Source organism: Pinus tabuliformis, chromosome 6 (genome assembly GCF_031772625.1).
Source record: "Pinus tabuliformis cultivar Carrire ecotype Pingquan chromosome 6, CPIR1, whole genome shotgun sequence".
NCBI lineage: Eukaryota > Viridiplantae > Streptophyta > Pinopsida > Pinales > Pinaceae > Pinus > Pinus tabuliformis.
Genome location: NC_142292.1, coordinates 1,870,601,383 through 1,870,616,745, shown reverse-complemented (window position 1 = coordinate 1,870,616,745; position 15,363 = coordinate 1,870,601,383). Strand labels below are relative to the sequence as shown.

At 37.7% G+C, this 15,363-nt stretch overlaps 1 protein-coding gene and 1 pseudogene across 2 annotated transcripts in view; both read left to right on the top strand.

The window, feature by feature from the left end:
- LOC149266608 (actin-related protein 2/3 complex subunit 4) overlaps positions 1 to 15,363 on the top strand; it is a 348,674-nt gene that overhangs the window by 122,367 nt on the left and 210,944 nt on the right. The gene's annotated exons all lie outside the window — the stretch shown is intronic.
- LOC149266609 (uncharacterized) lies at positions 8,984 to 11,049 on the top strand (annotated as a pseudogene).

Here is a 15,363-nt window from a genome sequence, read left to right as displayed (position 1 = left end):
TTACTAAATGGGTGGAAGCAATTCCAGTAAAAAATGCTATTGATTCAGTAGTAATTAAGTTTATTGAGGAGAATATCTTATCTAGATTTGGTTGCCCAACTCAAATTGTCACTGATAATGCAACAACTTTTTCTAGTGTTAAAATGATTGACTTTTGCCAGAAATATCAGATTCTGTTACATCATTCAACTCCATACTACCCTCAAGGTAATGGCCTTGCAAAGTCATCAAACAAAAGTCTGGTAAAGGTAATCAAAAAGACTCTAGCTGATCATAAGAAGAGCTGGGATTCACATTTGATTTATGTAGTATGGGCAAACAGAATTACTCCAAAGAGATCAACTGGAAAATCTCCATTTCAATTAGTCTATGGGAAAGATGCAATCTTCCCTACTAATTTGGCCTTCCCTGTTTTAAAATTCCTGCAGGATTCAACAGATGAACCTGATGATTTTTCAAGAAGAATAAATCAGATTATTGAACTTAATGAAAACAGAGATGAAGTTCAACACAAATTGAAGAAATATCAGAATAAGATGAAGGCCCTGTTTGACAGAAGAGCTAGGGAAAGGGACTTTAAGGAAAGTGATCTAGTTCTAAGATGGAATGCCAGGAGAGAAGAGAAAGGAAAGCATGGAAAATTTGGTAATCTATGGTTTGGACCTTTAGCAATTGCTGAAGTGAAGTGTAACAACACTTTTGTGCTGCAGAATATTGAGGGGCTATATTCCACTTATCCTGTAAATGGAAAGTTTATCAAACATTACATTCAGTACTAAGAAGTTGAAATAGTTTTCATTGTAAATACTGTGGTTTTCTTCTACTTTTCAAGATGTCAGTGTGATTTTTCTTACAACAAGGACTCCATAGCCCGAGGAGAAGGCACATGGATCTGCAGGTTCTCTGCATTCTATAGGAAAAAGCAGTTTCTAGATGGAGCCAATGTTGTAGCATTTTTTTGGTTTTGATAAGATAGAATATTTGAAAAAATGTTAAGTTAGGATATGGACATAACAATATTGAATAAAATGTTTTTGAAAATATCTTGATGATGATGTCCATATCAAAGAAAATGTTAGGTTAGATGCCCTAAAAAATCAAGGCAAAAAAAATAAAATGTTAGGTTAGAAAGAAAAGAAAACAAATAAACTCTGAAAGTAAGCAAGTCTAAATGCCACTACTATTTTTCTGCAAAATAATGGTTGTGTGCAGCTTGTCATAAATGTCACAACCCATGACAGTTAAATAGTTTAATCTTGACTGCTTCATGCTTTAAATTTGATGTTATAATTAGAGAATAGAGATCTGACCAAACTGTTTAATCTTGGCAGATCAGTAGTTAGGTAGAGAATAATAAGGTGCTCATCAATCTAATCTGAGCCCTTGGATGTTATAAGATTAGAATTAGATAGTTTGTTTTTATTTTTTTTAAATAAAAAGAAAGGAAAAGGGTTTGCTAGCTTAAATGCACCCATTAAGTGAAGAAAAAATGATAGGATAAGCAAAGGGTAAGTAGAAGAAAGGTTGCAGAAGTATGATGATTGATTGGAGAAAATGTACATTTATCATGTTTTTCCATATATTTCTATGTCCATGATGCAATTACACAAAACAAATGAAGGTCTACAAGATCAATTAATTAACTTCTCTCATCCCCATTCATCCCTATATTTACTAATTTCCCTTCTCACCTTTCATATAGTTCATATTCATTCATTTTCCATAAAAAACCCATTTTCCTAAGGTTAAAATCCTTTTTACTTACGAAAAGTGAAAACCCTATGTTAAATCCCCTTTTATGCAAAAAACCCACAAAAAGATGTTAGCCTAAGTATTGATGTATATATGTGAAAAGCAAATAACTCATAAAAAAACATTATACTTAGAGTATTTACCCTTTCCGCTCATGTTTCATATTAACGCTAACTTATAGTATTAAACCCCTAAAAGTTCCATTTCCCGTATATTATTAACTCCCTTTATTAAATAACTCGAAACCATTAGTTTTATTATAAAACTATGTGTTCAATAAAACATTGCATATCGGCAGATCGCAAGCTTTTCAACATGAATGCACTCTCCTCCGCATTGCGATATGCGATGCGCGATGGACCCGGACCCGACGCAAATATATTTCATAATCCATTGCCATATCGCATTCGCCTCTCATCGCAAGTTCTGGCTGAAGCATACACCCTCCGCCATTGCGATCTCCGATATGCGATGGGAACCCAAACCCGACGCAGTATTATCCATGGTTTATTTTCCACATCGTGTCCGACCCCTATCGCATTCCTTTGCAATGGGTCTTCCTTCGCTAAACCGCGATTGCAATATGCGATGAACCTGGACCCAACGTCATTTATCCGTCCGAATTCATACTATTTCAAGTCCGCCATCCTGTGTTTGGTGAAGGATTTCTTTGTTAAAATGTTTTTATGATTTAAACGAAGAACCAACCTAAAACCTCTATTTAACCATAAAACCCCGCTAATCTCAGTTTTTAACCCATAATAAAGCCATACTGCCATGATTAATCGTTGGGCCCCTCCATTGCTCTTTCCTCTTACCTCTGTGCTGCTCTTTCGCTCAACCACTGTTCGATCAAATACATTCAAATCCAACGACCCTTAGCGTTTTCGGGTTGACTCTTTGTCTGAGCGTTACCAGCTCAAAAAAGCAGTATTCCACCGACCTCCCCTTGCTATGTGTCAGGCTCTAAATTATATCGGGTGACCCCTCCCAAAAACCGCCTGCGCCTCATAAGCGGTGCGATGAAAACCAAAACCACCTCCCGCATAACGACAAAATGGCCACTGTTCACTTTGCGCCATATTTCAAAAAGTAAACTGTTTTTCCGTTTAAAACGTAAAAATCACCATTTTGCTTTGTTTCGCCTGTTTTCACAGCGAAACCTCCATAAGCCTCTGCGACTAATAAAACCATTGTTTTACCTTCCGATATGCTCTGGACTCCTTCTAATATCCTTTCAAGCTCAATAAAGCCATTGACGACCTTCTCTGTCACCTAGGTTTTTCTTAACAATTTCTGTGTTTTTGCAGGTAAAAACTCCTGTTCCAGGGTTACAAGGAAAAAATCTGCATACAGTTAGAAGACAAATATGAAGATCATATCAAATCACTTTACCCTGTAACATAAAATCTAAAAGGATTTACTGTTGAAAAACACAGTAAAAACCTGAAATGCACAGTAAAGGTAAAAAGAACACAGTGAAGGCTACTTAGCAGGGTCAAAGGATATTCACAGAGTTTAAAGAGTATCAGATGAAAGATCAAATGAAGTCATCAACCAGCGCAAAGGATACAAACAATCAAACAACTTAAAGGGCAAACTATCAAACAACAAAGCCAACACAACTTGAATAAAAGGGACAACAAGAAGCAGTTCAATAGCTGCCCCTATCTTCTTGCATGAAGATCTTTCCTTTCCTAGAATAAATCTTAATTAGTTTTAGGATATTTTCTTAGTTTAATTATTGTATAAATAACTCTCTTCTCGAGTTGTTATGGGTTCAAGGTTCATTGTTCATTGCTTGTTAAGTCTTGACTGTTCATTCTACTTTGAACTTGGTTGCACCTTTGAAGGAAGCTTTTCTAGACACTTGATGTACTCAGTCTTTCTGGAACCTTAATACAAAGTAGATGATTCTGAATTTGGTTTTACACAGTTTGTGTTATCCTGTAAGTTTTTCCAGTTATCAAATCATTATGTTTTTCTTCATATGCTTATGACTTATAGAGATAGAGATATCTAGGTAGGAATAATTGTGTCTCAATTTATCCCTATAAACTCCTGAAGTGATCATCTATTAAGAGAATGGATTAATGAACTGTCTGTTTAGCTAATCCCCTCTAATCAATAAATCATCAACATCTTTTGTAAGCTTAAGTATATTGCCTTGAATCTTTGGAACGTAGTTTAGAAGGTTTTCATACTTATGATTGTTCTGTTTTACAATTTGGAAACTGTGATAATCATATTATTTTCTGTCTTCTTCTCACCACTATTTGATCTATATCACTGTGTAAAGCTTTATAGCAACCCTTCGCTGAGATATTAATATTATCCAAAGGATTAAGTATTTCAATTCTACATCTGTCTTCATTCATTGGTCTTCCAAAACTAAAACCAAAAACTCCAAAACAATTATTTTAGATGCTCTGGCATTGGTCGCTGACCTACTACTATCTCAGAGGTACAACACCAAGTACAAGAAAGCTAATTGTTGCAAAAGTAAAAGATCCAAATACTTGCACTATAAATCAAATGCTTCTTGAGAAAATGATGATATTTGCAAATACGACTCAAATAAATTCAAGATAGCATATGTAGGAGAGTTGTATTGCAAGTAAAGTGAAATTGTGACATAGAGATGCTCTTGGTTTATTTTATTAGTTGTACTCTAAAACAAAGTTTCAATTGAACTCCGGTCCCCAGACCTCATCCTTGCCCGAAAATCTGGATCTCACAATGAGGAGTTAATAGGGGTGGAGGGTCCCTAAAGTCTATACAACCAACTTAAGTTGGAGGTTAATTTTTGAAATGCCAATTAGTAATAAAATGTGCCTAAGTGAGATGCATGTAAGTTTCTTGCTCTTGAAACTTTGATAGCAATGCTTCCATAAATGAGGAAATAACCAAAGTAAAATTGCACAATGACTTCAAAGAAAAAACACGGTAGCGTAATGTGAGCAACTGAATTAAAGTGATGCAAGTAAGTTACTTGCAAAATAAATTGTTTCAAGTAGACAATAACAATATGATGCTCCAAGGAAATATCAACAATACTTAAAATAACAATGTAGCAAAAGTTGAAAAAAATGAAGCATGTACTAAGTAGTCATGAAACAATTTACCAAGCTTAATGGAAATAAATTAATAAACTAAATCAAAGCTTGCCAAGAATGTACACTGCATGCATGTAAAGAAATATTTGCTCAAAGTAAAGTGTTAATTTGTAGCTCAAAGCAACAATGAAATGAAGGATGCAAAACTTAGGTAAAAATGTAGGAAACTTAATTTAGTAAATGAAATGGAGTTTTGAGGTTGTGTTAATTCCCAAAATTTACCATGTGTGAATCAGTATTAGTAAATGGAAAGTGCATGCAAGAGAAACTAAATTCTGAAGTTAAGAATGCAAATCAATCCACCCACAAGGGTCCTCCTTCTAAATGAAGAGGTGAGATACTATGGGATGAATCCCAAGCTCCCTCAAGCCCAAGACTATTATTTTATTAGAGGTATTACAATGAGGAGGTGGCCTCAAAAGACTGCCCAAAAGATGAAGGAGAAACTTTTACACAATCAGACTTATAGGAGCTAGATTCTCCTTGTACAGTGTGAAAATTTGGCAACAAAAGTAGCTAATGAGACCTCCTCGAAATCTGAAAATTACAAGGGGAAAATCAGCCTTAAGAGGCCCACAACCTAGCTTTATGTATAACTCTCAAATGAATTCGACCTTGCAGAAAATGAGGGACTCCAAATGCTCACGACCTCCTTGGGAAATGATCCAATCATGTGCCAATGAGTTCTCCAAACACTTGTTATGAGTTTGTGGAAAATGTCCCTAAAAAATCTGCTCCAAACGAGTTATCAAATCCTCCAAATATGGGCTGCAAAACAAGAAAAATATAGTGGACAAAAATCAACGAGATGAAGTGTATATGTACAATCATAATTTACAAAGGACTAAGCTAAAGAGTGAGTAAACTCTCCTCTTTGATTAGCCATTTTAAGATCTTAGATAGCAAATGAAAGAAATTGGAGCACAATGTTTAATAAAAGTGATTTAAATTTAAAAGTACTTGGCTTGTGTACAAGCTATGTCCCAAAACCCCTTCAAAACCAATTTGTAAGATAAAACTATGAAGGCTCAAAAGACAAATGAGAGCTCCTTTGAGAATGTATCAAGAGTGGGTTGGTCTCTCCAAAGACTTCCCCTTATGCTTGATTCTTTGATCCCAACAATATGTTCCCTCTACAAAACCTCAATCAAGAATTAGTTCCTTATAGATTTAGCAATAAACAATGATAAGAAACTCTAGAGATTTATTTGAAACCAACTAGAACGTTCTATACCTAGAGCATACTTCTAAATCAAATGTCAATGCAAGATAGCTCTACATTAACAAATCGACAAGAGCATATGAAATCAAATTAGATCAAAGCATGAGTAAAAGGAATTATACCAATGATCAACAATTCGCCACACTCCAAAAGGAGGAACACCTCATGAATGAAACCCAAAAGTCTTTATTGATATTTTTGAAGGTGTACAAAACAACAACATTTCCGCAAGCACAATAGCTAGTAACAATCATTACATAGTGAGAACCCATAACTCTATTATATAGAAGCTTGAGAGCTAATTCCAAGGCAAATGGTGACAATCCCAAGATAAATAGGTGACAATCCCAATGCTCCATGTGAATTCGAATTTCCCAAGTGGCAACTTGATTTCTTCCTTAGAGGCCCACACAATCCTTGATGAGGGAGCTCAAATTAGATGAGGGAGCTCATGTGGGAGAGTGAAGTGGAGTGGTAGGAGACCATTCTCCACCTCACTCAAGTAAATTCTAATCCAATGTCAAGTCAACTCATGATATCTCCTTGAAGCTCGAGTTAACTTCCTCAAATAGTGGATCTTGTTACTCGAACTACTTGTCTTCTCCACAAAAAATTAGATTTGCTTGATTTGTGGCTTATGTGGATGTCCACATCATTTGGTAACTCAATTTTGACTTTTAGATGAATTTCCATCTCATTTCCACATCATTTGAGCATGTGTTGATATTTATTTTTCTCCATTTATTTAATTTCTAGTTTAATTTATAGCCAGATTTCCCCCTAAACTTAGGAAAATTGGGTTTTGAGGGTTTAGAACACAATTTTAACCCCTCAAAGTGTGTCATAGTAGAAATTTGATGTGAAGATTTCATCTATTGCAATAATTGAAAAATATTCTTCTAACTGTCAAATAAATTATGCAGTTTATTTGCAGGTACTTTTCCTGTCCACTAAATTGCCTGCCCAATCTGCATCCGTGAATCCACATAATATGACATCATCTCCTTGAGTTTATTTCAATCCATACCCAACTGTGCCATGCACATGCCTCAGAATGTGTCTTGCTGCTGCCCAATGTACCCTTTTCGGCTCAACCATGAACTAACTAAGGGTATTGACAGTGAAACAAATGTCTGGCTTAGTGTTGACCAGATACATGAGAGACCCAATGAGCTGTCTATACAAGGTTGGGTTGTCTTCCTTACCCCCTAATGCATCTATTTTCTTCCAATTGGTGATCATGGGTGTAGTCATGGGCCAACAATCTTTCTTTTTGAACCTCTTTAGAATATCTGTAGCATATCTCCCTTAGCCCAAGGAGGATTTCCTCATTCCTCTGCCAAACTTCCAATACTAGAAAATAGTGCATCAACACCATATTACTCATGTCAAATTCTGCTGCAAGGTTCCTCTTGTAGTCTTTTTATGAGCCCTGATGATACTATAAAAAAGAGATCATCCACATACAAAACCAGAATGAGTGGCTCGTCCTCTACCATTAAATAGTAGAGGTTGGGATCTGCATCATTCTTGACGAATCCCAACTGCTACAAGTAACTATCAATCCGACCATACCATGCCCTGGGTGCCTGCTTGAGCCTGTATAGGGCTTTCTTCAACCTGCACACATGAGTGCGCTTCTCATGAGTTTCGAAGCCTTCAGGTTGTTCTATATACACCTCTTCTTCTATCACCTTGTTCAAGAACGCTGTTTTGATGTCCATCTGGTGAATCTCCCATCCCATCTGAGCTGCTAGGGATATAACAGATTTGATAGAGGTATATCTGGCGACTGGGGCGAAGGTCTCCTCGTAGTCTATTCCTTCTTTCTGTGCATACCCCTTTGCCACGAACCTAGCCTTGTACTTCTCTACACTGCCATCTGCAACGTACTTGATCTTGTAGATCCATCTGGAACCTTTAACTGATTTGTTTTCCGTCCTCGACACTACCTCCCAAACAACATTTGTCATGATAGAACTATACTCTTCTACCATGGCATCCACACATACTCGATGTTGTGTAGCTTCCTGAAAGCTGGAGGGTTCTGCAACTTGAGCTACTAAGGCTTGATATCTATCAGGCTACTTGTGCTGTCTCTTTTCCGTCCTAGAAGTTCCGATAAACTCCTTTGCATCTTTCAATGTTTGACAAACTTCATTGCTGGCTCTACCACTGTGGTGGGAGGTTCAATTAGTTCCTCCTCCTATTCTTGCTGCTCCGTTTGTTGAGAACTCCCCGGATCTCCTACCCCTGAGGAAATACTGGTACTAGTCACTGTACTTGATCCTTGTGACTGTCCTCCTGCTGGTCCCACTAGCTGTCCCTGCTGTTGGACTAACAAAACTTCTGCTGATTGATTCTGATCACCTACAGGCATCTCTTGAGATCTCCTAAAAGCTCTGTCCTCCATGAACTTTACATCTCGTCTCACTACAATCTTCCTACTACTAGGAATGTAGATCCTGTATGCCTTTGAGGTCTCGCTATACCCGACGAGGAGCCCCTTCTCTGTAGTTTGATCCAATTTACTGTGTTTTTCATCTTGCACATGGCAGTGAGCTGCACTCTCAAATATCCTCAAGTGACTTACTTCAGGTTTCTTTCCTGTGAAGACTCCCTCCGACATTTTCTTCCCCAATGCTCTATGAGGAGTTCTATTCTAAATGTACACTATTGTGTTACATGCCTCTACCCATAGAAATATGGGAAGTTCCTGATCATACACCATAACCTTTGCAACCCCAATTATTGTTATGTTTTTCCGCTCCGCTACTCCATTCTGCTTTGGGTTATATGGAGAGGAGATGCAAATTTTAATTGAAGCCTACAACAAAAAAAAGGGGAAAAAAGAATTAAAAAAGATATAGGCAAAAGTCAAAAGGATGATGCTATGCTTAGTGACCCTGATTTTGAAGAATATATGCCCAGTTTTGAAGATTCCTCTAGTTTCCCTGCTAGAGTTGGAGAGGGTAGTTCAAGTGCTTTTAACTTGAAGAGGACAACAACCTGTAAAGGGATTGACTTCTTTGTACCCTGCACCACCCCTAGTTCTCAACCAACCCTTGATGTTAAATGGAAGAAGATAGAGAAGGAGGCTGCATATGAATGCATTGCTAGATGGTGGTATGATGCAAACATACCTTTTAATGCTACTAATTTTGCATATTATCAACCCATGATTGATGCTATAGCTTCATGTGGAGCAGGCTTCAAAGGCCCTAACTTTCATGATATCAGGGGGCCACTTTTACAAAATGAGGTCTAAAGAATACAAGAGTACCTTACAGAGTTCAAGCAATCGTGGACCAAAATAGGATGCACAATTATGTCTGAGGGACGCACTGATTGTAGATCTCGCACCATAGTAAATTTCTTAATTGTTTGTCGAAAAGGTACTATGTTTCTTAAATCTATTGATGCATTTGATCAGGTGAAGAATGCACAATTGCTATTTCGTCTTTTGGATGAAGTAGTTATGGAAGTAGGGGTTGAAAATTTTGTACAAGTTATCACAGATAATGCCTCTAACTATGTTGTAGCGGGAAATATGTTGGAGGAAAAACACCCCACCATTTGGTGGTCTCCATGTGCAGCCCATTGTTTGGACCTCATGCTTGAGGATATTGGCAAAATTGAGTGGGTGAAGAAGTGTGTGGAAGATGCAAAATCCATAACCAGGTACATCTACAACCACTCATGGGTTTTGAACCTTATGAGAAAGCACACAGGGGGTAAAGAGCTTGTTCGATCAACCATCACACAATTTGCAACCAACTTCCTTTCGTTGCAATCCCTTGTTCAACAAAAATCGAACTTGAGGAAGATGTTTTCATGTGATGAATGGAATTCATCTCAGTGGAGCAAAAAGGTTGAAGGGAAATAGATGGTTGACCAAGTATTTGACAAAATATTTTGGTCAAAGGCAGAGGAGATTGTGCTATTTAGTGAGCCTCTTGTCAGAGTTTTGCAAATGGTGGATAATGATAAACCTTCCATGGGTTTTGTTTATGAGGCCATGGATCAGGCCAAGGAACAAATATTCATTGCTTATAAGTTATAAGTTTTAACTTTTAAGTTTTGTTGACTTGATGAATATGTTTTTGTTTTCTGAATTTTGAAGGTACCATTACACTACAAATTTTGAGGCTGATGGGGAGGTATTAGGGGGATTATATAAATGCATTGAGCGCATGGTCCCAGATTCCAAGACTCAAGATCAAATTCATAACAAGCTCTTGAATTTCAATGAGAGTATCGATACCTTTGGAATTTCTATGGCTGTAAGAAATAGAGCAAAGAGTCCCCCAGGTAAGAACTGTCAAAATTTGCAAATTCTTATATTACTCATTTCAATTTGCAATTGTTGAGTCCAAGTTTCAAGTTTCAAATTCATTTGCTAATACTTTTTTTTTTCTTCTAGCTTTTTTGCAAGTTATTGGTGGCAACAATTTGGTGGTGAATGCCCTCAATTGCAAAAATTTGCAATTAGAATATTGAGCTAGACATGTAGTGCTTCAAGGTGTGAGCGAAATTGGAGTGTGTTTGATCATATACACACTAAGAAGAGGAACTGTTTGGAGAAAAAACAATTGAATGACATGGTTTTTGTTCAGTACAACCTTAGGTTGAGGCACAACCAATTGCTGAATAAAACCCCTGAATCAAGCAACATTGTCTTGGATGACTTTGATCCAACATCAGAATGGGTTGTGGAGAGTCAAGCACCAACATTTGACAATGAAGACCTTTCTTGGTTGGACTTGGACCCACCTCCACAGGATGCAGAGGTAGATATATTAAAAGCACCAGTAGCAGCTTCAGGGCCAGGGGAATCAAGCCATAATCCCATTGTAGACTTGGATGCTACTCATTCTACAAATGAGGATGAGGAGGATGATCAGGATGATGATTCTGATGATGATTGATGATTTGATGATTGATTTGCTGTAGCTATAGCTTGTACTATTGTAGGTTGTAGTATAATACTATTATCTATCATGTTATTTTGGACTATAAAGGCCTTTTAGAGCCTACTTCTTGATGTTTGTAACATTTTTGGTTCAACGATGTTTTGCACTAAGTGTTATTTGGTTATATGCACTATTACTTGCTATATAAATGCGAACTTTTGCATATTTGTGTATAAATGGTTTGGATTCATATGGATGCACATGAATATATCTGTCTTTTCCTTTAAAATATGAATATTTAATGTGTTTTTGGTAAACCAGTATTTTTTCTGGTTCCGGTTCGGTTCTGGTACACAAGGTTTTCCAGTTCGATGACCGGTTCGGTTCTGATAACGTTGCTAGCTAGGGTGTATGGTCTCAACACTGAAACTAGCAATCTGTAAGTAAAAACCTTACTCTTATGCAAGAGATCTCCAAAATTTCTTTTTCTCAAATGGCAAAAAATTAGAACGAGGAGGAAATCCTCATTTTCCCCTTTTTATAACTTGTCCGCATTTTTTTCCACCTTTTTACTTTTTTATTTTTATAAAGTCACTTTAGTGGCTTTTTCATTTTATAAATTAAAAGTGATTCTTCATTAGCCTAGGACATTTTTTTTGAGCAAAAATCAGTAACTTTCTATTAATAAAAATAAAAAGTTACATAGAGCAGATGCACAAGTGCATTCAAATATTGTCCAGGGGACCAGTGTATGTGCTTTAAGCACACACAGTAGCTAGGCTACAAAAAATAAAAATAAAAATGCATTTGAGTAGATAAATTGGTTTTTTCTTTTTTGCCTTTTTTCTTTTGGAATTTTTGCCAAACCCCAAGAGATGGAGTAGATGAAACAATTGCCAACTCATTATTTCTTGAAGTGTTTGGGGCTTCTTTATCTAAATCTGAGCTCTCAGAAACATGAGATCGCTTTGTTCCACCTAGGCCTTGATTGTTGCTCTTGTCCTCGTGTTGGTTCTCATGGATTGAAACCACTGCTGAGTTATTGGGAATCTCTGCCTGTTTGTTCTGATCCTTCTGCTTCTCTTCTCCCTCCTTTTGAGAACCTTGTTGATTTTGTGTCTCTGGATGTTGCTGGGTCTCATCCATTTCTTCATCCTCATCATCTGAAGAAGGAGGGTCAAGGAATTGCCATCCTTTTTGCTTTTGCGGTCTTTTCTTTGTCCTTTTCTTTGCTTGTTTGCATGTGTTCTGCAAGTGCCCTGTTTGATGGCAAATCTGGCATCTAAAGGCGGTATTTCAAAATCTAACCATTGTGTCCATTTGAAGTCTTGATGTGTCAAGTGAATACGATCAGGAAGGCCTTTGCTTAAATCCATCTCAACACATATGCGTGCAAAAGTGAAGATACCTTTGTCCATTCTTTCTCGATCCATCTTTAGGAACCTTCCCAAAGAGTTCCCAATGCCTTCTAGGACCTGGTGGTGCCAAAAGGGGAGCGAAAGATTATGTAGCCTTACCCAAACCGACATTTTTGTAACCACCATTGAGTTGGCATCAAAACCAGGAAACCATGGGGTTACAAAGAGACCTGCCCTTCCCCAAAACCATGGTCCTTCATTTATGACATAATCAAAATCTTTCTGGTTATCAAACTGAACCACAAAAAAACCTTTTGCACATAGATAAATGTCACAATCTCTAGTCCAATTGAGGTAGATCCACTCATTTAGATCTTCAGATTTGGGCCAGAAACCATTAAATCGACATATGATAGCTTTTGCTTGCAAATGTTGAAATTTGGTACCGGAGGACAGGTGGTTCCCTTAGGCTTTGATCTTTGGCCTAGGGAAAAGTGTCCAAAAGAATTTAATTTTTCTCCTAAAGTGACTTTATAATTTTATAAAGTTAAATCTAATTTAAAAGTGACTTTAAGTGATAAAGTTACTAAGTCTAATTTTAAAGTAACTTTTATAAAGTAAATGAAAAATTAGAAAGGAAAAGTGACTTTGGAAATAAATGACTAAGTGGGTCTTTATTAAAGTGGGGTGAATTAAAAAATAGAAAGTGAGATTTAAATGAGCATTTAATCTCAGCCATTGATCTAAATCTATTTCAGCCATTGGATTTAGATCACCCAAAAGTCACTTGGATCACCCAAAAGTCACTTGGAGTTATATTAAAGGAGGAAAAGGAGGAAAAGGTCATTCATTCTTTCATGAGCAGATTGGGAGAAGGAGAGCAAGAGAGCAAGAGAGATTTCTGAGCAGGGAGGAGAAGGAGACAACAGCTTGGCACACATTCCAAGGCAGCAGTTGAGCAGATTTGTACAGCTGATTCAGCACATAGTGAAAGGCAGATTTTTGCACAAAAATCGAGGAGCAGTTTGCTGATTTTTCTGCACACAAAACGGAGGCCGTACAACATTTATTGCTGTCCTGTTTGCTGTAATTTCCAGATTGCTGTGAGGCACAGGAAAGGAGATAAGTTGTAAATTTGCTTGCTGATTTTTTGCTGAATAATTTTCACTGTAAAAAGGCAATTTTCAGAAATAAAGAAGATCTCTCAAACTGGTTTTCCCCAAGAGTTGTAGGGGGTTTTTCCAGGGTCACATTGACAAAAAATCTCAGTGTTTAAATGTGTTTTAATGGCTGTTTATTACTGCTGATTTTTATTTCTGCAATTTCCAGCATTCTGTAAAATTTCCAGAATTTGTGTTTTCAGCAAATTTATTTTTTTCAGCTTGTTAAATGTATGGTTATGGGAAAGGGCATTTAACTACATGGGAGAAATAAGGAGAAACTGAAAACCGGGTGGGAAAACAGAAATTTCTACAGCAAATTAGCGAAAATGCCACTTACTTTTGGTAATTATATGGACAGATCTGGGGATTTTTCCATCTTCTCTACAATGTACGGACCTGAGATTGTCAGATTTGGGTTTTGTTTGTCCTGTGTGGCAGCATTCCCTCTCAATGCATCCTTGAACGAGGTCGGACCCTTGCTAGCCGAAGATGATCCAGGTGGAAAGCTCGCTCCTGGGGCACCACCTTGCAGTCTTAAATTCAAGATGATGGTAGAATTCCTTTGAATACCATAGTCTTTCAAATGGACCACATCCTGCAGCACTTTCCCTGAAAAAATAAGACTTTGTAATGGAGCAGGAATACCTATGATATTTTGGGCTCTCTGCTTCAGATCTGTCACTAGATCTGTTCCCCTAACCCTTAGCAAGATCGATTTCCCAGTAATGGTTTTGATAAAAATCTGATACAGCTCCTCTGCATCTGGATCTGTGCCTTGTGATCTCCCTTCTACTTGTCTCTCATTTAGATCTGGACCTAAGCGATAGATTTGGGTTTTTTTATGAGAGGAGGGGGCTCTCCGCCGTGCAAGATGAATTGGATCCTTGATGCATGTAGGTATCCAGCAAAAAGCCCGAGATGTAGATCTGGAGCGTATTTGATTCAGACCCCACCGATCCAATCCAACTTCTATCCAAATACAAGCGCGAAGCTTTACCTGGGTTAGGATTTGATAAAAGAGAACCCACCGCCATGCAATAAGACCTGGATCTTGATCACTTATGCATGCAATACATTAAGTGTGAATCCGGCATGGAGCCGCTGGTATTGTCAACGCCTTCTTCAGGATGAGGTTTTGGCATACCTCACTATCAAAAACTTCAGACAGAATCCATTGCCCATTTGCATTTTCAAGAAGAAGGAAAACTACATAAAACTTGCTGAATTTGACACGCCTGATTTCCTTTGAGCCACTAGGAGAAAAGCTAATGATAACGCAAACGCCAGGTTCGTCTTCTTCGACCCACTCTTGTTCTCGATCTTGCTCCTGTTTGCTTAAATGCCACTTCCTCTGGAATCTTCAAGCTTAGCCGTGGACTTTCTCTCGACAGCCAACACGATGTTATCAATCCCTTGCACTCCAACGGCTGCGTTGCCCTTCCATACGACCTCTAAGGCATACTCCACCTGAACCAGATGACTGTCTGGTAAAAACACAGTAATTGCTTTGTCGTATCACGCCATTCTTCGAGCCCTCTTCAACTATTTACCGAACACCATTAGCCTAGGACATGTTCACTTTAACATTTATAATGTTTTTCCTAGGCAAATCATGTTCTCTTAGTTAATTTTTCCCTTACCTTAGCCTACAAGAACTTTCTTATGCTGGCGGAAGTCCTGCGTATGCCTCCTAAGTAGTCGGGGACATTACAATTTAGGGGCTTGGACCATGTTACATGTCCCACATGGCACTTCCTCATGCAAAGGACTCATCTCCAAATATATAGAATATCTGTCAAAACAAGTGTCCTTGCCTAGATATCTCAAGGGTGGAATGTG